Below are 25,652 nucleotides of genomic sequence, written 5' to 3'. Positions count from 1 at the left end.
GATTTTGGACAAGTCACTGCCCCTCTTTGATGGGGCTTCAGGGGAGATCAGGAAAGAGGGTGCAGGCACCAAATCCAGGGTTGAGTTCCCAAGGGTGTGGAGAAAGGAGCCCCACCCCAACAGGAGCCAGCCAGGTGGTCAGAGCCACCTGCCTGCCCCCTGCAGGGGTGGGCTCCCTCCCACGCGGCTCTTGCCGAGGATGAAGAGGGGAAGCCAGCACCAAGGTGTGGGCCTGGACTCTGGCAGCCTTGCTGTGGGACCTTGGACAAGCTCCTCACTGCTTGCAGCCTCAGTTTCTTCACATACATGATGGGCATGATACCACGCAGGGCTGCTGGGAGGAGGCCACGGAATTATTTTAATTAAATGGGACAGGATCTTGCTATGTTGCCCAGGCTGGTCTCAAACTCCTGGCCTCAAGCGATCCTCCTACTTTGGCCTCCAGAGTAGCTGGACTGCAGGCGTGCAGCACCACACTGGACTAAAAATTTTCTTTTTTTTGAGGCAGAGTCTCACACTGTTGCCAGGCTGGGGTGCAGTGGCACGATCTGGGCTCACTGCAATCTCCGCCTCCTGGGTTCGAACAATCCCCTGCCTCAGCCTCCCGAGTAGCTGGCACTACAGGCGCGCCACCACCACGCCCGGCTAATTTTTCGTATTTTAGTCAAGACGGGGTTTCACCATGTTGGCCAGGATGGTTTCTATCTCCTGACCTCATGATCCACCAGCCTCGGCCTCCCAAAGTGCTGGGATTACAGGCGTGAGCCACTGTGCCTGGTCTGTTTTTTTCTGAGATGGAGTCTTGCTCTATTGCCCAGGCTGGAATGCAGTGGCATGATCTAGGCTCACCGCAACCTCTGCCTCCTGAGTTCAAGCGATTCTCCTGCCTCTGCCTCTGGAGTAGCTGGGATTCCAGGCGTGCACCACCATGCCCGGCTAATTTTTATATTTTTAGTAGAGACAGGGTTTTACCATGTTGGTCAGGCTGGTCTCGAGCTCCTGACCTCGTGATCTGCCCACCTCAGCCTTCCAAAGTGCAGGGATTACAGGTGTGAGCCACTGCGCTGGGCCTCACACTGGACTAATTTAAAAAAAATTTTCAGAGATGGGGTCTTGCTATGTTGCCCATCTGGCCTCGAACTCCTGGACTTGAGTGATCCTCCCACCTCAGCCTAAGTAGCTGGGACTACGAGCATGAGCTACTGCACCCGGCAAGTCTTGGGAACTAAATGCTTTTATTTTTATTTTGAGACGGAGTCTCACTCTGTCACCCAGGCTGGAGTACAGTGGCATGATCTCAGCTCACTGCAACCTGTGCCTCCTGGGTTCAAACGATTCTCCTCTCTCAGTCTCCCAAGTAGCTAGGATTACAGGCGCCCACCACCATGCCCGGCTAATTTTTGTATTTTAGTAGAGACAGAGTTTCACCATGTTGGTTAGGCTGCTCTCGAACTCCTGACCTCAAGCGATCCGCCCACCTCAGCTTCCCAAAGTGCTGGGATTACAGGCATGAGCCACTGTGTCCAGCCCCCAAATGCTTTTAAAGTGCTTTGTGCAGAGTGGGGCGCAGTCAGCCCAGGCTGGTATAATTTTTCCTCCATCTCCTCAGCACCTAGTGAAGCCAGATTCTCTTTGAGGACAAGAGTCAATTGTTAGGACTCGATACACTCAGAGTCTCTCCCAGAGAGCGCCTGAAAGGGGACAAGGTAGGGTGGGGCGCTGCAGGGCGTGGGCCCCAGGTGTGGTGGAGAGGCCGGCAGCAGTTTCAGGTGGATGTGGGTTGGGGCTGGGGTAGGGGAGGCAGCTAAAGCCAGGCAGCCTGGGCCCTTCCTTTCCCTGCCCAGCCCTGAGGAATCCCCCACAGGGACGCGCCCAGGAGCTCAGGACTGCAGATGACCAGATACCCACAAGAGAGCAGTTCCAGTTCAGAAACAGACAACCAAGGCCAAGGCCAGATTCTCCCCGGCACCGAGCCAGGAGGTCCCCATTGTTTCCACGTCCATTTTTTTTCCCTCAATTATTTAGACTGTCATAAAACACACGTAACTGAAAATGTACCATCTTACCCATGTTCAAGGGTGCAGTTCAGTGGCATGAAGCACATTCACTGTTGTGCAACCATCACCACCATACACAGAACTCCCTTCATCTCATCAGACTGAAACCCACACCCCTTAAACACAACACCCCTTCCCCCCACCGCCTCCTAGCACTCCATCCCACTTCCTCTCTCTGTCAATCTGACTCCTCTAGGGACCTCGTGTAAGTCGAATCATAAGGTATTTGTCCTTTTGTGACGGGCTCTATCACTTAACATAATGTCCTCAAGGCTCACCATGTTCTAACACATATGAGAATATCCTTTTGTTAAGGCTTTTTTTTTTAAGGTGTCCATTTTATAACCACGGAAACGGTTCGGAGACAGAAGTCTTCTGCCCAACTTCATACTGCCTGTAAGTGACAAGCAGCGTTCGAACCTGGATTTGCAGTGGGCCCAGACACGCAGCACCTCCACGGTGGGCCATTCAGATGGAGCAGACCCCACCGAGAGCCCTTCTTGGGGTGCACCTGGGTGTGGTCAGAAATGCCCCAGAAGGGAAGGGAGGCTTTGAGGCGGGGGGTGCGGGTGGCTGGGCTATCTCTGCCTTATGGAAAGTGCCCTTGCTTATCTTCCCTGTGCTCGGCCCTCTCAGCTGGCACTGCATCCTGGCAGAGCTGTGGAACAGCTTCTCTCCCAGGGCCTCAGTTTCCCTGTCTAGAAAGGAGCAGCAAACCTGTTAAAGATGTGTCCACGTTGTGTAAAAAATGGGCCAAGGGGTGGGTGGGCCCAGGCCTCTGCCCAGCCTGGACTCCTCCTTCCCCCTCATCTGCCCACCCCCGTGTCAGACTGCTGGGCTGTGACTGCAGAGCTGCTGCCACCATCACAGACACCCCTTGTCCTGACTGTTCTGGCCTCCAGCTGGCAGAGAGGGAGGGGGCTATCTAGCACCTTGGTTCCCCATTGTAACATGGGGGAAGGTGACAAATGCCCTGCGGGCTCTTAGGACTATCATGAAGATCACAGAAATGAGGCTTCCCAAACTATCTGTGTGAGAGCCCAGGTCAGTAGAGAGCAAGCCTACATGAGCTTGGAGGCAACGGCCGGGCCAGGACCAGCCTGGCTCTGCTACTTGTGATGGTGGGCAGGTGACTTCACCTCTCTGAGCCTTAGTTACCCCTTCTTTGAATGGGGCTAAAGACAGGCCCTGCCTCAGAGGGCTGCTAAAAGGCCAGGGCCTGAAATATTCAACACATCCAGTGTGCCAGGACCAGCCAAAGCCTGCGGGTGGATGTGAACAGGAAGTGGAGAGCAAAATAGGCCTGGCCCGGCCCTGCCAGAGCAACCCTGACTTCAGGAGACACCTGGTGAGTGCATGAAAAGTGTGTTCGAGAGTTAAGTTGGGAAATGGAAGAAGGAAAACCATCAGAGGGCTCCGGGACACCTGGTAAAGAGACAGGCGGGGCCTGGCAAGCAGTAGGTGGACAATAAACACACCCTGGTTAAAGAAGCTACTAGATCAACTACTTGGGAGGCTGAGGCAGGAGAATCGCTTGAACTCGGGAGGCAGAGGTTGTGGTGAGCTGAGATCATGCCATTGCACTCCAGCCTGGGCAACAAGAAGAGTGAAACTCTGTCTCAAAAAAAAAGAAGAAGCTACCAGAGGCCAGAAGCAGTGGCTCACACCTGTAATCCCAGCACTTTGGGAGGCCGAGGCGGGAGAATCACTTGAGCTCAGGAGTTCGAGACCAGCCTGGGCAACACAGTGAGATCCCATCTCTACCAAAAAATTAGCAGTGCATGTAGTTCTACCCACTCAGGAGGCTGCGGTGGGAATATTGCTTGAGCCCGGGAGGTCAAGGCTGCAGTCAGCTATGATTGCACCACTGCACTCCAGCCTGGGTGACATAGAACCTGTCTCAAAAAAAAAAAGAAGCCATGAGAATGCAGTGACAGGGTCTGTTCAGTGGAATAAGTAGCTCTTCACATACTGCCATTTTGGACAAAAGCAAGATACAAAATAATGAACAGCTGGGTGTGGTGGCTCACGCCTGTAATCCTAGCACTTTGGGAGGCCGAGTTGGGCAGATCACTTGAGGTCAGGAGTTTGAGACCAGCCTGACCAACATGGTGAAACCCCATCTCTACTAAAATACACAAATCAGCCGGGCATGGTGGTGCACACCTGTGATCCCAGCTACCCAGGAGACTGAGGCAGGAAAATTGCTTGAACCCAGGTGGTGGAGGTTGCAGTGAGCTAAGATCACACCACTGCCCTCCGGCCTGGGCGACAGAGCAAGACTCCGTCTCAAAAAACAAACAAACAAACAAACAAAAAACTTACTAACTGATCAGATAAGGGAATACCATGCAATCCCAAAAGTACATTAGAACAAAACACTTGATAACCAGAGGAAATGTTCAAAGTCTGTTAAATCTAAAAAGTAGGTAACCCCTCTGCCATAAATTACACACACACTGAACCTAATGGCAATCTTAGAAGTGAGATTAGACTGCTGTTTATTATCCTTTTTCACCCCAAACTTATCCTTTTTTTTTTTTTTTTGAGACAGAGTCTCACTCTGTCATCCAAGCTGGAGTGCAATGTCGCGAGCCGCTGCCCCTGCCCTCTATTTTTTTTATTATAAGCATTTGTTACTCATAATTAAGAAAAAAGATTATTTTGCCAGGCACAGAGGTGCACACCTATAATCCTAGCACTTTGGAAGGCCGAGGTGGGAGGATCACCTGAGGTCAGGAATTTGAGACCAGCCTGACTAACATGGTGAAACCCCATCCCTACTAAATACAAAAAATTAGCCAGGTGTGGTGCAGGACACCTGTAATCCCAGCTACTCGGGAGGCTGAGGCAGGAGAATTGCTTGAGCCAGGGAGGTGGAGGCTACAGTGAGCCGAGATCTCCAGTCTGAGCAACAAGAGCGAAACTCTGTCTCAAAAAGAAAAGAAAAATCAGAGACTATCTTAATGTCATTAAGACAGGAATATCTTACCACAAAATGTATAAATCCTTATAGGAAACGTAATGTATTGATCACATTAAAGTTAAAACATACATCGAAAGACATAATAATAAACAAGTGAAAAGAAGCCACAGGCTAGGAAGAGTTATTTCCAAAGTTTAAAACTACCAAAAGATTAATATCCAGAATACAGCCAGGCACAATTGCTCACGCCTGTAATCCAGCACTTAGGGAGGCTGAGGCAGGTGGATCATTTGAGGTCAGGAGTTTGAGACCAGCCTGGCCAACATGCTGAAACCCCATCTCTACTAAAAATACAAAAAAATTAGTCGGGCCTGGTGGCACATGCCTGTAGTCCCAGCTACTCAGGAGGCTGAGGCAGGAGAATCCTTTGAACTCAGGAGGCGGAGGTTGCAGTGAGCAGAGATTGTACCACTGCACTCCAGCATGGGTGACAGAGCAAGACTCTAGCTCAGAAAAAAAAAAAAAAAAGAAAGAAAAAAGATTAATATCCAGAATAAATACAGAAATCCTGCATAAATAAGACAAAGACAATCCAATGAGGGGAAATGGCAAAATATACGCATAGGCAATTCACAGGGGAAAAATGCAAATGGAACTAATGTACGAAATAATTCTTAGCCTTGCTAGTAATCAAGGAATGTAAATTAAAACAATCACATATCATTTGACTCCCCCAATTGGCAAAAATTGTGAGCTCTTAGAGAAGGTAGGATGCACATACTCTACAACCCAGCAACTCCTCTCCTTATTATTTATGCATCTTAGAGAGCTGCTCCACACGTAAGTGAGAAACCACACAGAAGGATGCTCACTGAAGAATCGTTTGTAATAGCAAAAAATCAGAAATGACCCACATGTTCATCAACAGGAGAAAGGATACGTTGTTCTAATCATACAATGGAAATGCTTTGAATCAATTAAAGTTAATGAACTGTAGCAATATGTATCAATATGGATAAACCTCAAAAGCAATGTTGATCCAAAAAACAAGTTGTAGATGATGCATATGTTATATAAGGTTTTCTACAAGGTGTATACCCAAGTATACCGAAGATACAAAAGCATGCACGGAAAGTCTCCAAACCAAGATAATGATTGTATCTAGGGAGGGAAGAAAATGGGGAAGGGACTTCAACTGTGCTTGGAATATTTTGCTTAAGTGCCTGCGCACATTCAAATGTGGGTGTGCCTGCATGTGTGTGAGCGGTGTGTGCGTGTGTGTGCATCTGAAACAGTGCAAAACACTGAAGTCTGACAAAGCTGAGTTCTTGATACGGATGTATCTGTTCTAGTTTTTATACTTTTCTTAAACCATTTCATCACACAAAACTCACTGAAATAATCATGCATTCCTACCCTGTATGGCCAGTGCTCTCCCCAACCTCACACAGGCAAAGGCTCAGCAGGGAGCAGCAGCTACCGCATCTTACCAGGTTACCAGAGCAGCAGAGGCAGCTCCTCCTTCCAGCTGCTGCTCCTCGGCCCCTGAGGACCCTGCAGAACTCGTAAGCACTCCCTACCTGGTCCTGCCCTGCCCCCAGGGAGATATAGAAGTGGGCATCATGTAGAACAGACCCTTCCCACAAGGCAGCTCAAGCAGGTGCCTTGGACAAATGGGACCAGGTTCCTAGCCAGGGCCAGGGCATCTCTGTGCCTGGGGGTTAAATGAGTAACCCAGAGAGCCCCAGCCTTCCCTCAGGCACAGGTGGATCTCAGGGAGCAGAGAGAGCAAGGACTTGGAGTTTGGGACATGTGGGTTCAGATACAGCTCCAGCAAGAAATAATTCTGTGACCCCAGGCAAACTGTTTAGCCTAAGCCTCTGCTTTTACAACATTTTTTATTTTATTTTATCTTGGAGACAGAGTCTTGCTCCGCTCCGTGGCCCAGGCTGGAGTGCAGTGGCACGGTCTTGGCTCACTGCAACCTCCACCTCCTGGGTTCAAGCGATTCTCCTGCCTCAGCCTCCCAAGTAGCTGGGACTACAGGTGCGTGCCACCACTCCTGGCTAATTTTTGTATTTTTAATAAAGATAGGGTTTCGCCATGTTGGCCAGGGTGGTCTCAAACTCCTGACCTCAAGTGATCCACCTGCCTCGGTGTACCAAAGTGCTGGGATTATAGGTGTCAGCCACTGCACCTGGCCTGTTACTGGTATAATTTTTTTTTTTTTTTTTTTTGAGGTGGAGTCTCACTCTGTCGCCCAGGCTGGAGTGCAGTGGCATGATCTCTGCTCATTGCAAGCTCCGCCTCCCAGGTTCACGCCATTCTCCTGCCTCAGCCTCCCAAGTAGCTGGGACTACAAGCACCCGCCACAATGCCCGGCTAATTTTTTTGTATTTTTAGTAGAGACGGAGTTTCATCGTGTTAGCCAGGATGGTCTCAATCTACTGACCTTGTGATCTGTGTGCCTCAGCCTCCCAAAGTGCTGGGATTACAGGCGTGAGCCACCATGCTTGGCAATTTTTTAAAACAAGAATGATGGCTGGGCACAGTGGCTCACGCCTATAATCCTAGCACTTTGGGAGGCCAAGGTGGGTGGATTACTTGAGGTCAGGAGTTTGAGACCAGCCTGGCCAATTATGGCGAAACCCTGTCTCTACTAGAAATACAAAAAAATTAGCTGGGCATGGTAGCACACAACTGTAGTCCCAGCTACTCAGCAGGCTGAGGCAGGAGAATCGCGTGAACCCGGGAGGCGCAGGTTGCAGTGGGCCGAATCTGTGCTGCTGTACTCCTGCCTGGGTGACAGAGTGAGACTCTTTCTCAAAAAATAAAATTATATCAATAACAAACTTATTACTGTGTACAGAAAAGAATTTAGAAAGCTATGCATAGAACTATATATAGTTAAGTCTACTCGTGGTAAGACCGTAGAGGGCTGTCTATATTACACATTCTTCCATTATTTAAATCTGGTATGTTTATGAGTAGAAAAACTGCTTGGAAATCAATCAAAAGACCTTCCTCACTGTGTGGTTTCTCAGGATGATAAAAGAATTTATGAGTAGCTGCCATCCGTATATTAGAAACAGGTCAGCCTCATCCTCCCTGCCCTGCCTCGTAACACTCACGCTCAGCAGCCTGCAGTCCTCACCTCCTGGGAGCAGAGCGGGGAAGAGCTCAGACCCGAGTTGGGCAACTCAAATGCCAACCCCACCACTGCCTCACTGGGGCCTCAGAGCCTCTATGTCCTCAACTGCAAGATGGAAATATTACATCCTAAAATATTACAGCCTAAAATGGGTTATAGCTGTGAAATGGGTTATCGTTGAGAATTAAAAATAAGATAAGGCATCATGTGTCAATACAACACAGGGCACACTCAGGCTGTCGTTCCACGGTCCCACCTGCCATCACAGATAACCCTCCCAGAATGCAATGGGGACTGACCTGTGTGAGGGCCGACCCTCAAGCACCATGTCTCTGAGCAAGGGCCAGATCACTCGGAGACCCACAGGACCCCCCAGGACTGGCAGAACCTCGAACACCTGGAAACCCTCCCAGGCTCAGGACCCCGTGTGGCAGAGTTGGCTATCTGCTCTCAGAGCCAGTCATTAGGTTCAGCCCCAGTCCACATCCCCTGGATGCTTCTCGAAGACAGGGAAAGGAGTCAAGAAATGACAAGCTGCCCACTCTGTCCCAGAGAGAGACCCCCCAGCACGCACCAGACCCCATGTGGGCCCACAGGGATTTGGCGTGGCTCCCACACCTGGGCGGCAGGCAGGCGGGCTGCGGGTAAACAGGGCACAGAGAGCCTTTTGTGAAAGCACAAACAAGGCTGAGCCGGGAAAACTTCCCAAGCAGGAGGGGAGGCAGGAGGCTGGCACCCCTCCTGTACCGGAGATGGGAAGGCTGGCCCTCCAGTGCTCTCCCAGGGAGTGCGAAGGGGCCGCTCTCAACAGGCCCTGTCCCAGGAGGGTTCCAAGCCTGTGGATCTGCTCCCACCACGGGCCATGGGTCATGTGCTTCCCCTGTCCCAGAGCCAGAGGGGGAGGAGAGGTCTCAGTCTCGTCTGGCACACACAGCCTCCACCCTCCCCAGGGCGGACACTGCCTTGGAGGCCCCCACACCCAGCTGGGGTGAGTCAGAGGCTGCTGGCTGGGGGTGCTGCCTGGCTTGGGACTCACCCTGTGTAGAGGGCACACCCTCACTTCCTGGGGAGAGGAAGAGGGGAGACGCCAGAGCTGGAGGGGGAGGGGAGCATGGGTCAGTTCCAAACTGCTCCCACCTGGGCTGGGCTCCCAAACAGGTTCGTCCTCACACCAACTTGCAAGGGCATGGCCCGCCTTCTAGGGTGAAAGGCAACAGGCGAGCGACACCCACCTGGGTTTCCCCCAGCAGCTCTGGAGCCAAGCAGAGAGAGGCAGCAGGTAGGGTTGGAGGTGCAGCCTCAGGACCTGCCCTCACCCTGCCAGGCTGGGGCAGGAGTGCCCAGTTACTGACCATCAACTAAGTGCCTAGCACGACCTTGCCCCATCTCCCAACCTTCATGCAAAGCAGCAAGGTGGCACCCACCTCACCACGAGACCATGAGAAAGTCCCTTCACCTCGCTGGGCTCTGGTTTCCTCATCTGTAAAATGGGCGGACAAGTCTATTGCTCGGAGGGCTGTGATGAGGACAGAAGGAGATAGTCCATATAAAGCTTTTGGACTAGTGCCTGCCACACAGTAAGGCTCTGGAACGTTTGCTGATATTATTATTATGGTAGAGTTTATCAGTCCTTTTATGGGTGTGATGTCTGAGGCCCAGAGAAGTTTGGTAACGTGCCCAAGGCCACACAGCTAGGAAGAGCTGGGAAGATGCACCCCAAGCCTGACTTTCCATTGTGCCAACCTGCCTCAAAGGCAAGCAGGCCTCCTGGACCCACCTGGGACCCAGACCCTTGAAGATACTTCTTGAGACAAGATCTTGTTTTCCTTAGGGGTACATGGAAACCAGGGCTCTACAGGGAACCCCATCAGGCCATACTCAGATGCCTCTGGTCTCACTGGTACCGCTATAAGGAAGCTCTGGAAGGGAGCCTAGCCCTGGGTTTAGGGCCAGAAGGCAGTGTTGGGTCTGGGCCCCGGGGGCAGAGGGGCCTGGAAAGCAGGCTGTTTTATTTTTTTTTTTGAGACAAGATCTTGCTCTGTCGCCCAGGCTGGAGCGCAATGGTAGGATCACGGCTCACTGCAACCTGGAACTCCTTGGCTCAAGCGATCCTCCAGCCTCAGCCTCCCAGTAGCTGAAACTACAGGCATGTGCCACCACACCTGGCTATTTTTAAAAATTTTTTGTAGAGATAGGTTGTTATCTTGCCCAGGCTGGTCTGGAATTCCTGGGCTCAAGCAGTCCTCCAGTCTCAGCCTCTAAGTAGCTGGAACTACATGCACATGCTACCACACCTGGCTAATTTTTTTTTTATTTTTTATTTATTTATTTTTTTTAGGAGGGGTCTCACTCTGTCACCCAGGCTAAAGTGCAGTGGCATAATCTCAGCTCACTGCAACCTTTGTCTCCCAGGTTCAAGCAATTCTCCTGCCTCAGCCTCCCAAGTAGCTGGGATTACAGGTGTATATCACCACACCCGGCTGATTTTTGTATTTTTTAGTAGAAACGGGGTTTCACCATGTTGGCTAGGCTGGTTTCGAACTCCTGACCTCAGGTGATCCACGTGCCTCAGCCTCCCAAAGTGCTGAGCCACTGCGCCTGGACTAATTTTTTTATTTTTGTAGAAACAGGTCACTATGTTGCCGAAGCTGGTCTGGAACTCCTGGGCTTAAGCAATCCTCCACCTCAGCCTCCCAAAGTGCTGGGATTACTGGTGGGAACTGCCACGTCCAGCCAACAAACACTCATATTTGCACATGGAGTCACAGCCACACACGGTTTACAGGTCTTAACCTGTTATGAATACCAGCGCTGCCTTCTTAGACAGGTTATGAAATGTGGCCACCAGTACCCTAGAGAGGTAGCACACGCATCTTCTGCTGAGATTCCAGGGGACTGGGCACTGGCCAAGCCCTAGGCAAGCCAGTGGGAGGACTGGGGGGTCTGACAGAGGGTGAGCTGCCTGGTACCCGACTCTCTGGGATGGAAGGGGGCTACCCCCAGGGATCCTGACCCATGGAGTCAGCTGGGAGATGCGAGCTGTCCCTGCAGGGCCAGGATTCCCGCCCACTGCCCCCACTGCTGGTCAGTGCGTTTGTCATGCTGCCCGTCAGAGCGCGCAGGTTTGGCAGCGGCACTCTGACGGCGTCCAGGTGGCACGTGAAAGCTGTGGAATTTTACAGCCACTTTTACTCCACTGGAACATCGCTCTAGGCGTGAGGCTTAGATTGCAGCAAGCAATTTAATTTTGAGGTTTTAAGCCCTCAAGAGACGTTTAGATGTAGACAAACTTGCTACGAGATGCAAGACGCAACAGAAATGCATCTGGAAGACAGCAGGGAACGTTTGTGGCCAGGGAGTAAAAGCCCTTCTAGAAACCTCAGCCCCACGTCCTTGAGGAGGGAAGGTTAAGCCCCTCGCCTTCCCAGCACACACACACACACACACACACACACACACACACACACACACAAAATGAAGCCACTAAAAAACAACTGTCTGGCCAGGTGCGGTGGCTCATGCCTGTAATCCCAAAACTTTGGAAGGCCGAGGTGGGTGGATCACCTGAGGTCAGGAGTTCGAGACCAGCCTGACCAACAAGGTGCAACCCCGTCTCTACTAAAAATACAAAAATTAGCCAGGCGTGGTGGTGCGCATCTGTAATCCCAGCTACTTGGGAGGCTGAGACAGGAGAATCGCTTGAACCCAGGAGGCGGAGGCTGCAGTGAGCCAAGATGGCACCACTGCACTCCAGGCTGGGCAACAGAGTGGGATTCCATCTCAAAAAAGTAAAATTAAATTAAAAAAATAGGCCAGGCGTGGTGGCTCACGGCTGTAGTCCCGGAACTTTGGGAGGCCAAGGCGGGTGGATCACAAAGTCAGGAGATCAAGACCAGCCATGGGCAATATGGTGAAACTCTGTCTCTACTAGAAATACAAAAATTATCCGGGCGTGGTGGCGGGCGCCTGTAGTCCCAGCTACTCGGGAGGCTGAGGCAGGAGAATAGCTTGAACCCGGGAGGTGGAGGTTGCAGTGAGCAAGATCGCACCACTGCACTCCAGCCTGGGTGACAGAGCAAGACTCCGTCTCAAAAAAATTAATTATTTAAAAAAAAAGAAAAACTGTCCAGTCCCAGTCCTGTGGGGAGCTCAGCCCTACTTCCACACCAAGGGCATGAGTTCTGCGGTAGACAACGGGGACTAAGGCTGAAAGAATGGCCTCTGGTCAGTGTTTCTCAGCATTGTTTGTAGCCCACCAGCCTCACAACTGCTGGGGAAGCATCTTCAAAGTTCAGATTCCTGGGGCCAACCTTCCAGGGCAGACTCTGCAGGTCTGTGGTGGTGGGCCCAGGGGAACAGCATTTTAGACAAGCTCCCAGGTGACTCTGAAGGCCCCCAAAAGCCTGGGAACCTGAGAAAAAGGGGCAATGGAGGGTGAAGTAGAAAGAGCCCCGGCTGCCAAGCCATACCAACTTGGGTTCAAGTTCTGGCCTTGCCACATGTACATTGTATAACTTTGGGCCAGAGACCTCATCCCTCTGGGCCTTGGTCTGTAAAATGGTAAAGCAACCTCACACGCAAGGCTGTGGCGAAGGTAAGATGGGCAAATGCGTGCAGCATCCCAGCATGCGGCTTAGCACTGAGACACGGTGCTGAGAATGACCACAGACTGTGAAGGTGCTATTGCAGGAAGGAGGAGAAGCCGGAGACGCTGAGCACCATCTGTGGAGGGGCCAGCTCTGCAGCTCTCTCCCAAGCAGTGTATGGGAGAGAAAAGAGACTCCTGGGGAAGAATAGAGGAAGCGACGTGGAGGAGGGAGAGCGACAGGACAGTGAGCCTGAAAAACACAGGTGAGATGTCAGGAGCTCCGGCACAGACCTCACTCCCAGCACGATCCTGCCAGACGCTCTCACAGCCCCGCAAAACGAGGCTGCCATGCCTGTTCGCTCTCCTTGCCCAAACCCTTCCTGAGGTCAGCTATACCCCAAAAGAGAGCATCTTTGGACCCAGGTGGCAGGGTGGGCCCTCCTCCTGCTTCTCACCTGCCCACTCTCAGAACTAAAACTGGAAAGGAGCATGCCAAAAGGACCACAATCAACACTTCCTCCAGATACAGCAAGGGTAAACTGAGTCAGGGTCTGCCTGTTCCTTCCTGTCCCCAGGAAGGGCCGGGCTCAGAACAATGGCTCAGACTCAATTTGTCCCAGCTTGATTCGTGTGTGTCCCCTGAACCCAGGCAGTGGGTGGAGGCCAAAACCCCTCAGGCCGGCCCATGCGGTTCACTCCACACCATCCCTGGCAAGGAGGAGGAATTATGATCTGACAAGCAGGACCTGCTGCTTCCTGCTCAGCGCTGCCCAGCATGAAAGACTACAGCTCAGGCCTCCCCTCTCTCCAGGGGACAGAGTTCCTCAAAACCAACAGGAAACTCCTACAGGGCAGAGCCAGGAGTTGGCTGACCTTTTCCCATAAACTGGAGAGTGGACACAATCACACACCAGGCACTTCCCACCTCCCTCTGCTGCTGTAAATGCCCAAACAGCTCAAAACTCCCAGCATGTGAGGGGGAGGGGCCGGGGGGCTCGAGGGTGTGCATTCTGCCAGGACCACACACAGCTCTATCTACCTCTTGCATGAGAAAGAGGTCCAGGGGAGCCGAGCGAGGTGGCTCACGCCTGTAATCCCAGCACTGTGGGAGGCCGAGGCAGGTGGATCATGAGGTCAGGAGATCGAGACCATCCTGGCTAACACAGTGAAACCCCGTCTCTACTAAAAATACAAAAAAAATTAGCTGGGCGTGGTGGCGGGCACCTGTAGTCCCAGCTACTCGGGAGGCTGAGGAGGGAGAATGGAGTGAATCCGGGAGGCGGAGCTTGCAGTGAGCTAAGATTGTGCCACTGCACTCCAGCCTGAGTGACAGAGCGAGACTCCATCTCAAAAAAAAAAAAAAAAAAAGAGGTCCAGGGGATATCATTAAATGAAACAAAAGCAAACTGTGAATCAGCAACTCAAACATGACCAGATTTTTATAAAAATAAGCAAATGGTAATAATAGATGTGGAAGAATATACCCCTTCCCATTCACACCTCTGAAGATGGGAATCAGCGGAGACTCATTTCCTAGATGACATTAAAGATCCAAACAGGCCTGGCATGGTGGCTCACACCCATAATCCCAGCACTTTAGGACACCGAGGTAGGAGCATCTCTTGAACCCAGGAGTTCGAGACCAGCCTGGGCAATGTGGAGAGGCTCTATCTCTATAATAAATAAACAAATAAAATTAGCTGGGCACAGTGGTGCACACCTGTAGTCCCAGCTACTTGGGAGGCTGAGGCAGGAGGATCGCTGGAGCCTTGGAGATCGAGGCTGCAGTGAGTCATGATGGTGCCACTGCTCTCCAGCCTGGGCAACAGAGTGAGACCCTGTCCCCCAAAAATAGCCAAACAGTATAAAAACATATAATGAATATATAACTATGTTGGTAATTACAAAAAAAAAAATGACTATTTCTTTTGAAATCCAGGCTGGGAGACTCAGGCCTTCCTTCACACAAAAAACTGAGGTGAGAGGTAAAGGCAGGGAGGCCTCAGGGCAGATAACAGAGGACCCTGGCCCAGGATTCCAGGGTCTGGATTCAAGCCGCATGTCCTCGCCTTCTTTACAGATGAGTCTGGGCAAGTTGCTTCCTCACTCTGATTCTCAGTTTCCACATCTGTAAACTGGAGTTAATAGCCATTGCCTAAGCATCCTCAAATGGTCAAATGAGATCACCGACCTGAGTATGTTTGGCAAATTACACAGCCGTCTATACACACACCAGCTATGACTCGGGACCACCTTCTAGGACATGCACTCTGCCAACTGCCTGCTCTATGTCAACATAGTTAATCCTCCAAATGTTCTAAAGGGACTCTCCTGCCTCTGGGAACTGTTTTCCAAAGCACAGGCCAAGGAATCCCAGTCCCCAAAGATGTCTACATGATCAAATAAGTGTGGGGAAACAGGAGTCGCCAGCTCCCTTATCTTGGTCAGCTCAATCCATTCAAGGCTCTGATAAGTCCTGCAGCAAGGATAACAAGAAGTCTTTGTTTCCCGGAATTATCAAACCACTGTGACTGAAGAAACTGGTGTCTCATGGAACACACTTGGGAAACGTGGTCCACGCTTTATGGGAAATGTGGTCATGAGGCTGCATTAGCAAAACCCAGACTGATAAGATCTGGGGTGAGGGAGAAAAAACAAGGTTTGCAATGAAACAACTTAGCATTCAATGAGTGCAGCAAGCAAACATTACTCAGCGGGAGAAGGAGGAAGAGAGTAATTCTGCTGTCTGCCACTCTGCCCTGGACCTACAGCAAGAAAAGCAAAGGACTGTGGGGACGGAGATGCTACCCTTTGCTCCCCAGGCTGGGAAGGGCACTTGACTGGAGCTGGAGCTGGCCGGGAAGGAGAGGGGCCCATTCCTTACCCCAAGGACGGCTCTGCTATCTGCGCGTCGGCTGTCGGTGCTGAGGCTGGCCCACATCTGCCTGGGCAGGGTCCTGGCATTCCTTTCGCTCCATGGACGCTGCCTCCCTACAAGGAAGCGAGAGCTGCCGTCAGCAGGCACACATGTGACTGTCGCAGTTACCTGCCGCACTGCCAGCACTTCCTGAGAGCCTGCTTGGTAGCAGGCCCTTGGCTGGACTCTGGGGTGACAAAAGAGGTTTTTTTTTGAGACAAGAGTCACACTCTGTCACCCCGGCTGGAGTACAGTGGTGCGATCTCAGTTCACTGCAACCTCCGCCTCCCGTGTTCAAGTGATTCTCCTGCCTCAGCCTCCCGAGTAGATGGGATTTCAGGTGCGCACCACCAAGCCTGGCTAATTTTTGTATTTTTAGTAGAGACAGGGTTTCCCCATGTTGGCCAGGCTGCTCTCGAACTCCTGACCTCCAGCAATCTGCCCGCCTCGGCCTCCCAAGTATTGGGATTACAGGCATGAGCCACCGCGCCTGGCGGACAAAAGAGCTTCTGACAGAGCACCTCCCTCCAGAACCTGGTCTACTGAGGAGGTGCCAACTCAGTAGCGACAGTCTGAGAGCTCAGAGCTCTGCTGCGGGGGAGCCAGGAGAAGCACTAGACCCAGACTAGTGGGGTCAGGGAAGGCTTTCTGGAGGAGGAGTTGTCTGAGTTGACTCCTAAGAACAGGAGCTGGAAAAAGAGCATTCCAGGCAGGAGGAACAGCACATGTTTACCTGGAGGAGAGGGTACACGGCATCCGGAGAAGGTTTGCGGGCTCGGCATGGCGAGAGCCAGAGGGGGGAAGTGGCAAGAGATGAGCCATAGCAGGGTGGCTGGGTCAGGCAGAGACCAGCCTCTGCCCAGACTCCAACTTAAACAGCAAATCCACCCATCATCTCCGACAGTCAACCAGCCTCCAGTGAGCATCTACTCCGTATGCATCAGACACTGTGCAGAACTGTGCACGGGAGTGGCAGGGTGGGGAAAGAGCTGTGATCACTACAACACGGGTTTCGGGGAGCCAGGAGCTGGGATAGTGGCCCAGCCACCAGAGAGAACCAAACGGATCAGCAGGAGTTACCCAGGAAGGAGGAGGGCGGGGGGTAGACAAAGACACCTGGACTGATCCAGGAGGGATGGCTGTTTTTCCATCATTTCTACCACTGGGTATTCACTATACTGACTAAGTTCCAGGCCCTGTGCTGGGAGGGCAAACATGAAAGATGGTCTCCGCCATCATGGGAGGTAGGTCAATAACCCTGCAATTCCATACGGGGTGGTGGTGACTAGGCAGTAAAGTACCTACAGCTACATAGGCACAGAGGCCATCCAAGCCAACCTCTACCTCACTCTACCCTCCTTGTCAAGGATGGGGCACCCAATGAGGCTGGGTGGTCCAATCACCTGCCCATGGCAGAGCCAGGTCCAGAACTTGGGCCCCTGGACTCCCTGTCACTGATTATTCTAGTCCCTCCTCTTCCAGAAAGCATACCCTGACCACCCCCTACATAATCACCCAGAGCTAATTCCTTCTTCCTCTGGGCTGCCTCTGTAATATTTCTATTAATATGGTGGTCACAGTGTATCAGAACTTATGTGTCTTCTGGTCTGCCTGTCCTCCCAGACTGCAGCTCTCAGGAGGCCAGGGATGTTTTCCCACCCATCCCAGGCCCAAGACGGGCACTTTCTAAAGAATGGCTGAATGAATGAATGAATGAGTCAAGGCATGGAGAGACACTATGCTGGGCTCTAGAGCCCCACATCCATCCCACCTGAATCTCCAAGAGGTCTTGGCCTATCAGTGTGTGCCTCAGTTTCTCCATGTGAAAACCTGGAATCAGCTCTACTCTAAGATAAGAAAGTCAGGAACCAGGCTGATTTCCCTCCAACTCCTACAGGCAAGGTCCAGGCCAAGCCAGGCAGCAACCCAGGGTCTGGCCACTTCCCTGAGTTCTGACCCACAGGAGTGATCCCCAGGATTCCCTACAGTCCAGAAAGGTCACTCAAGAGTTTGCAAAGGAAATGGCTTCCTGGTGGGTGTGCCTAAGGGATGGAGAACCACCACATCTAGTCAAGTTCTAGGGGGAAGTCATGAACATTTCCTGTGCCCCCTGCTCTGTTTTTTTTTTTTTTTGACATGGAGTTTTGCTCTTCTTGCCCAAGCTGGAGTGCAATGGCGCGATCTTGGCTCACTGCAACCTCTGCCTCCTGGGTTCAAGCAATTCTCCTGCCTCAGCCTCCCGAATAGCTGGGATTACGGGCGCAGAGCCCTATGCCTGGCTAATTTTTTGTGTTTTTAGTAGAGACAGGGTTTCACCACGTTGGCCAGGCTGGTCTCGAACTCCTGACCTCGTGATCTGCCCGCTTCAGCTTCCCAAAGTGCTGGGATTACAGGTGTGAGCCACCACGCCTGGCCCTGAGCCCCCTGCTCTGTACCCTATGGTCCCTAGAAGGCAGAGGGCATCAGACCCCATGCCAAAGCCCTGAGACCAGGAAAACAAGGAAGCAGAGACCAGTCACCCAGTCACTCATCCCTGGCATGTCCACAACAGCCTCCTCCAGCACAGGTCATCTGTCCTTGCCTCCCTTCATGAGGCAGAAGACTTGACCTTCACGGAAGCAACACCAGTGAGACTGAGCAATCACCACTGCCCAGTCTCTCTGAACAAACTCCCACTCTCACATCCCCTCCACAGGAAGTATCAGCAACAGCCGATCTCCTCCCCCTTCTTACAGTCTGTCTGTCTGCCAGGTTGTCTGCTCCAAAGCGCAGAATACAGTTTGGCAGGGGTTAAGAGTACTACTAACAGAAGAGGTGGAAGAGGCCCTTGGGAACTTCGGGCTCCCCCAATTCCCTTCCTCTCACCAGGTGCTCTCCCTCCACACCTCATTCTCAAAAGGCTTCCTGAGGTAGGGCAGGGGAAGAGGAGTCAGTGGAAGTGTGGCTCACCCAGGAACCACCCACCCTTCCAGCCAAGTCTCCATCAGGAGGCGGCTACCAGACAACCCCCGACCCATCTCTCCTTCCCAAAAAAGGCAACAATCCCAACAGCTGAGAACCGGCAGACCTCGGTTCACTCCAGACCCGATCAAGGGGAAGAAGCAGTCAGCGAAAGCAGCAGAATCATCATGAACTCCATGACCCCAGCTATGCGCCTTCAGCCTGGGAGCTCAGTTTGCTGGGTATCCAGCTCACCTAGGGCTGCACCAGGCCCGGACCTCACTGGATCTCGCCTCGCCCTCGGGCCCACCTGAATGCACAGGACTGGGACAGGGTCTGGGTTCTTAGATTCCAGACCGTTCTTCCCAAATATCCCATCCCAGACAGGCCCCAAGAGCCTAGCCGGGGATCCTGCCCCCAAGTCAGGGCACTGCCCCCATCGGAACGATAGGAAGGAGGGGTGCAAGGGAAGAGGAGGGGACCAGGAACTCAGGAGAAGACAGCCAAGGGAATCTTTGAAAAAGAAATGGCAAGGAGAGAGCCCAGAGGTGGAACCTCTAGGAAAGGGAGAGTGTGTGTGGAGGGGTGAGGATCTGGGGGCACTCAGGGATGACAAGGGGACATGGGAAAGCCGAGGCGGAAACTCCTGGTTTCTAGAGCACAAGGAGGCACAGGAGTGCCTGGGAGGGGGCTCGCGCGCCGCGGAGCCGGCGAGAGGGTGGTGCCCCGGAGACCCCGGGCACTGGGGAGCCCGGAGGTAGACCGAACACCGCAGGAGGTCCCCAGGGGGCCGGCCCGGAGACAGAGCCCCAGATGCCCCGGGCGCCCGGGGCCGGGCAGCTGGCCGAGGGCGTGTGTAAGTGGGTTTCGAGAGGTGACAGCTCGCGCCCCTTTCCCCACTCCGTCCACTCACCTGGGCTTGCCGCGCCCAGCCGCCCAGCAGGCAGCTCCAGGCCCCGGCCGCTCCGTCTCGCCGCCGGCCGTAGCGCTGCTCCGGCGCCTCCTTTTGTTTGTCCCTCACTGCACCACTCAGCCTCCTCCGCCCCGGAAGTGACGTCACCACCGGGCGCGAACGCGGCGGCCAGGGAGTCGCCATCTTTACGAGGGGAACTCTAGCTGCGCTTTCTCCCGCTCTGGCCCGCGCGCTAGCGCCCTGCTGCTTCGGGGCGGAAGTAGCGGAGCCGGGCTCGGCCCCCTTAAAGGGACAGGGACTGATGCAACCTACCGGGTGTACTTGGGAGCGAAGGGTGAAGCGACCCAGGCGAGGGTGAGTAGCTGTGTCGGAGCGTCACTGCCCCGAGGTCAGGTGCCGAGGCTGGGAGGGTCGGCTAACGGTTCCGAGCTTGGTTGTGCTAGAGTGCTTACTGAGTTTGATGCTACTAAGTGTAACGGAGTGGCTGCACAGGATAATTGAGCCGCCCGCGGGAATCAACTGCGCGTGCTGCTCGCTGATTCTCGCTCGGACACTGGGGCTGGTCCTGTCTGCACCCAAACCCCCCTCCCACGACCGCGCCGGTGGAGATGATACCCGAGACAACGGAATTCTGGGCAGATCTGGGGTTGGAACTGGGTCCCCAGACTCCAGCTCTGCAGCTCCATAAATCCCCCTGGGTCCTCGCAAATTCCCTGGCTGATAACAGTAACGGCAACCAAATTAAAAAATAATCCATACAATGGAATACTGTGCAGCCATTAAGACGAAAAATGTTTAATATGCACTAATGTAGGGCGACTTCTAAGATACCTTAGGTTAAAAAAGGAAGCAACAGAAAAAACAGCGTTGAGCCAGTTGCGGTGGCTCACGCCTGTAATCCCAGCACTTTGGGAGGCCGAGGCGGGCGGATCACGAGGTCAGGAGATCGAGACCATCCTGGCTAACACAGTGAAACCCCATCTCTATTAAAAATACAAAAAAATTAGCCGGGCGTGGTGGCAGGCGCCTGTAGTCCCAGCTGCTCGGGAGGCTGAGGCAGGAGAATGGCGTGAACTTGGGAGGTGGAGCTTGCAGTGAGCGGAGATCACACCACTGCACTCCAGCCTGGGCGACAGAGCGAGACTCTGTCTAAAAAAAAGAAAAAAAGAAAAACAGCGTTGATGGGTGCTATCCATCTTTGCGTAGAAGGACGCCTGAGGGTGGGGGTATCTGCGGGTGTGCGCGCCAGCTGTCTGATTAGATGCACAAGAAGTTGTTAATTGCGGTTGTCTCCGACAGGAGAACTGGGGTGCTGGGTACCTGAGCCAGGGCGAGAAATTTACTACCATGTGCACAGATAGATAATTAAAAATAAGATGATGAAGATAGTCATGGCTCCCATCCATCACGTGTTAAGCCAATGCCTAGTTTCACTTCTGTTGGGATGTCTTACTTTTCCCTTTTAATAGAAAAGAACCTTAGAGAGGTTAGGAAACCTAGCAATATCATAGCCAGGGCCGGGCGTGGTGGTTCACGCCTGTAATCCCAGCACTTCGGGAGGCTGAGGCGGGCCGATCACGAGGTCAGGAGATCGAGACCATCCTGGCTAACACGGTGAAACCCCGTCTCTACTAAAAATACAAAAAAATTAGCCGAGCGTGGTGGCGAGCGCCTGTGGTTCCAGCTACTCAGGAGGCCGAGGCAGGAGAATGGCGTGAACCTGGGAGGCAGAGCTTGCAGTGAGCTGAGATCCGGCCACTGCACTTCAGCCTGGGCGACAGAGCAAGACTCCATCTAAAAAAAAAAAAAAAAAAAAAAAAAAAATCATAGCCAGGAAGTGGAGAAGCTGGAATTTGAATCCTGGGCGATTTACACTAATGCCCATGATCTAGCTTATCCCTCGCCACTGAGAAGCTTTTTCTGTTGTCAGTCATCCAACACCCGTCTTGGGGCCTGGCACACAACAGGCATCCAGTAACTATTTATTGACATGATGTAGTGTGAAAAGCAAACGTTGAAGGTCTGAGCCCAGGCTTAAAGTTCAGGGCTCGGGCACCTCTTTCCAACCTGTGGACTGTGGGCCTGCCAGGTACTCCGTGGGCCTCCATGTCCCCGCCTGTAAAATGAACAATCAGAACCACAGTTGTAGACAGTGAATGTTCCCACGTATTATACTTTGTATTTTACACGCAGATAAGTCTCATTTTACAGATAAGTAAGAGAGGCACAGAGAGATTAAGAAAGTTGCCCGAAGGGGGCTCCTACAGGTCTCCCTCCCTCCCTAGGAAGGCTGTTGGGCTCCCAGGCCTCTCCCTTAGCTTCCCGGGATCATCTGCGCTAATGCTTTGGGGACCTACTCTGCTGGGTGAGCTGCCAGAGGCTGAGGATCTGGTGGAGAACAGGTCAAGCACATAGTTCCTGTCCTTGGACTTGAGTGCCCCCGTGCTGAGTATCTTGAGGGCGGAAGCCCAGGGCCTTGGGACCACCTGGGAGGGGACACGTGGCTTAGCCTGGGTGGAGTCAGAAGGGGCTTCTCCAAGGAAGGGACTTTCAATGTGACTGGAAACTAGGATGTCCAGAAGGAGAAATGATGAGGCTTGAGACTCAAGGAGAGATGGGCTCCTACCCTGGACTTGGCCTTGGTGTCCATTAAGAAACTGAGGGTGACTGACAGGATTGGAGAATATACAAGTTAGACCCATTCAATCTGGCTTCAGCAGGAATCTTTCCTCCCGGAGAATGCCTCCATTAGGTGCCAACCACCAGAATGCCACACTAACCTCTCCAAGCTCCAAAGAGTAGGGTGCCTGATTTTATAATCCAGGTGGGGGCGATAAAGGAATGCAGGGGCGTTGGCAGCCATGAGGCAGTCACTGTAACTCCTGCCAGAACAGACCTGGGGCCACATCCCACTCCTGGATGGCACTGCCAGTTCCCTGCATAATTCCTTTTTTTTTTTTTTTGAGACAGAGTCTCACTCTGTCGCCCAGGCTGGAGTGCAGTGGTGCAATCTCGGCTCACTGCAAGCTTCACCTCCCGGGTTCACTCCATTTTCCTGCCTCAGCCTCCCGAGTAGCTGGGACTACAGGCACCCGCCACCACGCCTGGCTAATTTTTTGTATTTTTAGTAGAGACGGGGTTTCACCATGTTAGCCAGGATGGTCTCGATCGCCTGACCTTGTGATCTGCCCACCTTGGCCTCCCAAAGTGCTGGGATTACAGGCGTGAGCCACCGCCCCCTGGCCTCCCTGCATAATTTCTAAAATGCTCATCCTATGCCCTCATTCCCCAGCTCGCAGCTGGGGGCCTCCTGGTGCTTTTCTGGGACTTCGAGTAAGTCATTTCCCCTCTCTAAACCTCAGTTTCCCCACCCGTAAAGCTGATGCCACCTCCTCCAAGGCTCCTGCGAGGCTATCTGCCTATCTGTTGTGTGTTCCTTTAATGTACGGGAGTGAGATTGTGATTTTTGAATCTGGGTCCTGTGCCAGGAGGAATAAGTGGTGAGATACCTACTGTTTGTCTCACTCAGGTCTTCCACCAACCCCTCCAGCCTGGAAACCTGCAGTCTGGACTCCAGAAGTCATTTCTGTCTCCTCTGCCAATTCCTAAGCCCAGGGGGACTGTGTCTGAGTGACATGATTGTTAGATCTCCTCAGACAAGCTGTTCTCTCCAGGAAAATATTGGCTCAACAAACTGTCACCAAACATTTGTCTTCCGGGGATTCTGTTTTTTTTTCTATCAAAAAGAATTTGGATTCATTATATAATAAGAGATTTTTCATTTTGCTTGGTTACTAATTTTATGGAAAGCCTGGTAGGTTTAAATGTTAATAGCTTGTTGACTGGGTGTGGTGGTTCACGCCTGTAATCCCAGCAATTTGGAGGGCCGAGGTGGGACTATCGCTTGAGCTCAGGAGTTCAAGACCAACCTGGGCAACATGGTAAAACCCCATCTCTACCAAAAATACAAAAATTAGCTGAGTGTGGTGGCACATGCCTGTGGTCCCAGCTACTCCGGAGGCTGAGGTACCAGAATCGCTTGAAACTGGGAGGTGGAGGTTGCAGTGAGCTGAGATTGTGCCACTGCACTCCAGCCTGGGCAACAGAGCAAGACTGTCTCAAAACAAAAAAAAGTTCATAGCTTGTTGTCATTGACAAGTGGCTGTGAGCCAGGACCCACAGTATATTCTCTGTGGATTCTTGTCACCTTCATTGTACAGATGAGGAAGCTGAGCCTCCAAGAGGCTGCAGCCTGGCATGATCAAGGTCCCATAGCTAGTTTATGGTGGAGCTGGGACTATTTGATCCAAGTCCAAGGTTTGGTCTTCTGTGGTCATTCATGCAGTAGACCAGTCTTCCTGGGCATGGTATCCCCAGTTCTGTACCCCTTCTCTAGAGGTGCCATGACGTGCGTTGTCTCAGTAACTGGGAGTCTCCTGGCATTTTAAGCCCAGGGATGCTAAACATCCTTCAAACCTCCAGATAGTTCTCCCCAGTGAAGAACTGACTCATCTCAAATTCTAAGTGTGCCCCTGTTGAGAAGATCCGAAACCGAATGTCATAATTGACTTGAGTGATGTGACGTGGGGCCAGCCTGGGAAGCCATGTTCACCTTGCCTGCCCTTGTAAGCAGCCATGCAAGGTGAATTTGGACAAGACATGGCTCCTGTCCCCAAGGGGCTGGTGGTCTCCTGTCAGCCCCAGCACCCGCCTGAGAGGAGATTTCATGGGACAGAATTTGGACTTTGGAAATAGGCAAACCAGGGTTTGAATCACAGCTGGAGCTCTCTAGGCTGAGTGAGTTTTCCTTGTTCTCCTTTTGAGCAAAATAGAGTAAATAATACCATCCTAATCAGCTGTGATGAGAATTAGAGAATTTAGCACGGGGTTGGGGGAGAGGGTCAGGCACAGGTAGGTGCTTTCTGAGTTCGGCAAAGGGCCTGATTGGACACAGAAGCTTCAGAGAGGTGGTACATGTAGGGCTAGGCCCTGCCAGGGATTTCGGATTGGAGGGTATGCCAGGCAGGGGAATCAACTTGAGTGAGGGTGGGCAACATTTATTCAAAAGCAAAGGGTGGCTGGGCACAGTGGTTCACGCCTGTAATTCCGGCAATTTGGGAGGTCAAGGCAGGCAGATCACCAGAGGCCAGAAGTCCAAGACCAGCCTGGCCAACATGGTGAAACCCTGTCTCTACAAAAATTAGCCAGGCATGATGGTGGGTGCCTGTAATCCCAGCTACTTGGGAGGCTGAGGCGGGAGAATCACTTGAACCTGGGAGGCGGAGGTTGCAGTGAGCCGAGATCATGCCATTACACTCCAGCCTGGGTGAAAGAGTGAGACTCCATCTCAAAAAAAAAAAAAATTAGCTGGGTGTGGTGGCATGCACCTGTAATCCCAGCTACTTGGGAGGCTGAGGCAGGAGAATCACTTGAACCCGGCAGGTGGGGGTTGCAGTGAGCCAAGATTGTGCCACTGCACTCCAGCCTCAGTGACAGGGTGACAGAGTGAAGGGAGAGGCTCTATCTCAAGAAAAAAAAAAAAAAAGGGCCAGGTGCCGTGGCTCAAGCCTGTAATCTCAGCACTTTGGGAGGCTGAGGCGGGTAGATCACGAGGTCAGGAGATCGAGACCATCCTGGCTAACATGGTGAACCCGTCTCTACTAAAAATACAAAAAAAATTAGCGGGGCATGGTGGCAGGTGCCTGTAGTCCCAGCTACTCAGGAGGCTGAGGCAGGAGAGTGGCGTGAACCCAGGAGGCGGAGCTTCCAGTTAGCTGAGATCACGCCACTGCACTCCACCGTGGGCGACAAAGCCAGACTCTGTCTCAAAAAAAGAAAAAAAAAAAAGAACAAAGGATGACTGGGTGTGGTGTCTCATGTCTATAATCCAAGCTGTAATCTCAGGACTTTAGGAGGCCAAGACGGGAGGATCACTTGAGCCCAGGAATTCAAGACCAGCCTGGGCAACATAGGGAGACACTGTCTCTATTTTTTTTTTTTTTTTTTTTTTAAAAGCAAAGGATTTGAGCCGGCGGTTGGGGCATGCACCTATAGTCCCAGATACTCAGGCGGCTGAGGCAGGAGGATCGCTTGAGCTCAGGAGTTCAAGGCTCCTAGGTGACAAAGCGAGACCCTATCTCTAAAATAAAAAAAGAGTAAA

The 25,652-nt window shown here is 52.3% G+C and overlaps 2 protein-coding genes across 6 annotated transcripts in view; one reads left to right on the top strand and one right to left on the bottom strand.

Moving 5' to 3' along the window:
• LRRC8A (leucine rich repeat containing 8 VRAC subunit A) overlaps positions 1–19,626 on the bottom strand; it is a 37,237-nt gene extending 17,611 nt beyond the window's left edge. Inside the window, exons 1-2 of the mRNA XM_003264218.3 lie at positions 19,493–19,626; positions 15,607–15,713 (exon numbers count right to left, since the gene is read on the bottom strand). The gene's annotated coding sequence lies outside the window, so the exon portion shown is untranslated. The remainder of the gene's footprint in view (positions 1–15,606; positions 15,714–19,492) is intronic.
• Positions 19,225–25,652, top strand: part of KYAT1 (kynurenine aminotransferase 1) — a 30,207-nt gene continuing 23,779 nt past the window's right edge. For 3 of the 5 annotated variants that reach the window (XM_003264221.4, XM_030817969.1, XM_030817966.1), the window contains exon 1: positions 19,673–19,846. The gene's annotated coding sequence lies outside the window, so the exon portion shown is untranslated. Of the gene's footprint in view, positions 19,337–19,672; positions 19,847–25,652 lie in introns of those variants that run through there. The other 2 variants (XM_030817968.1, XM_030817967.1) reach the window with 2 other exon arrangements.

This window comes from Nomascus leucogenys, chromosome 8, assembly GCF_006542625.1.
Source record: "Nomascus leucogenys isolate Asia chromosome 8, Asia_NLE_v1, whole genome shotgun sequence".
NCBI lineage: Eukaryota > Metazoa > Chordata > Mammalia > Primates > Hylobatidae > Nomascus > Nomascus leucogenys.
This window is presented reverse-complemented; position numbering and strand designations above follow the sequence as displayed.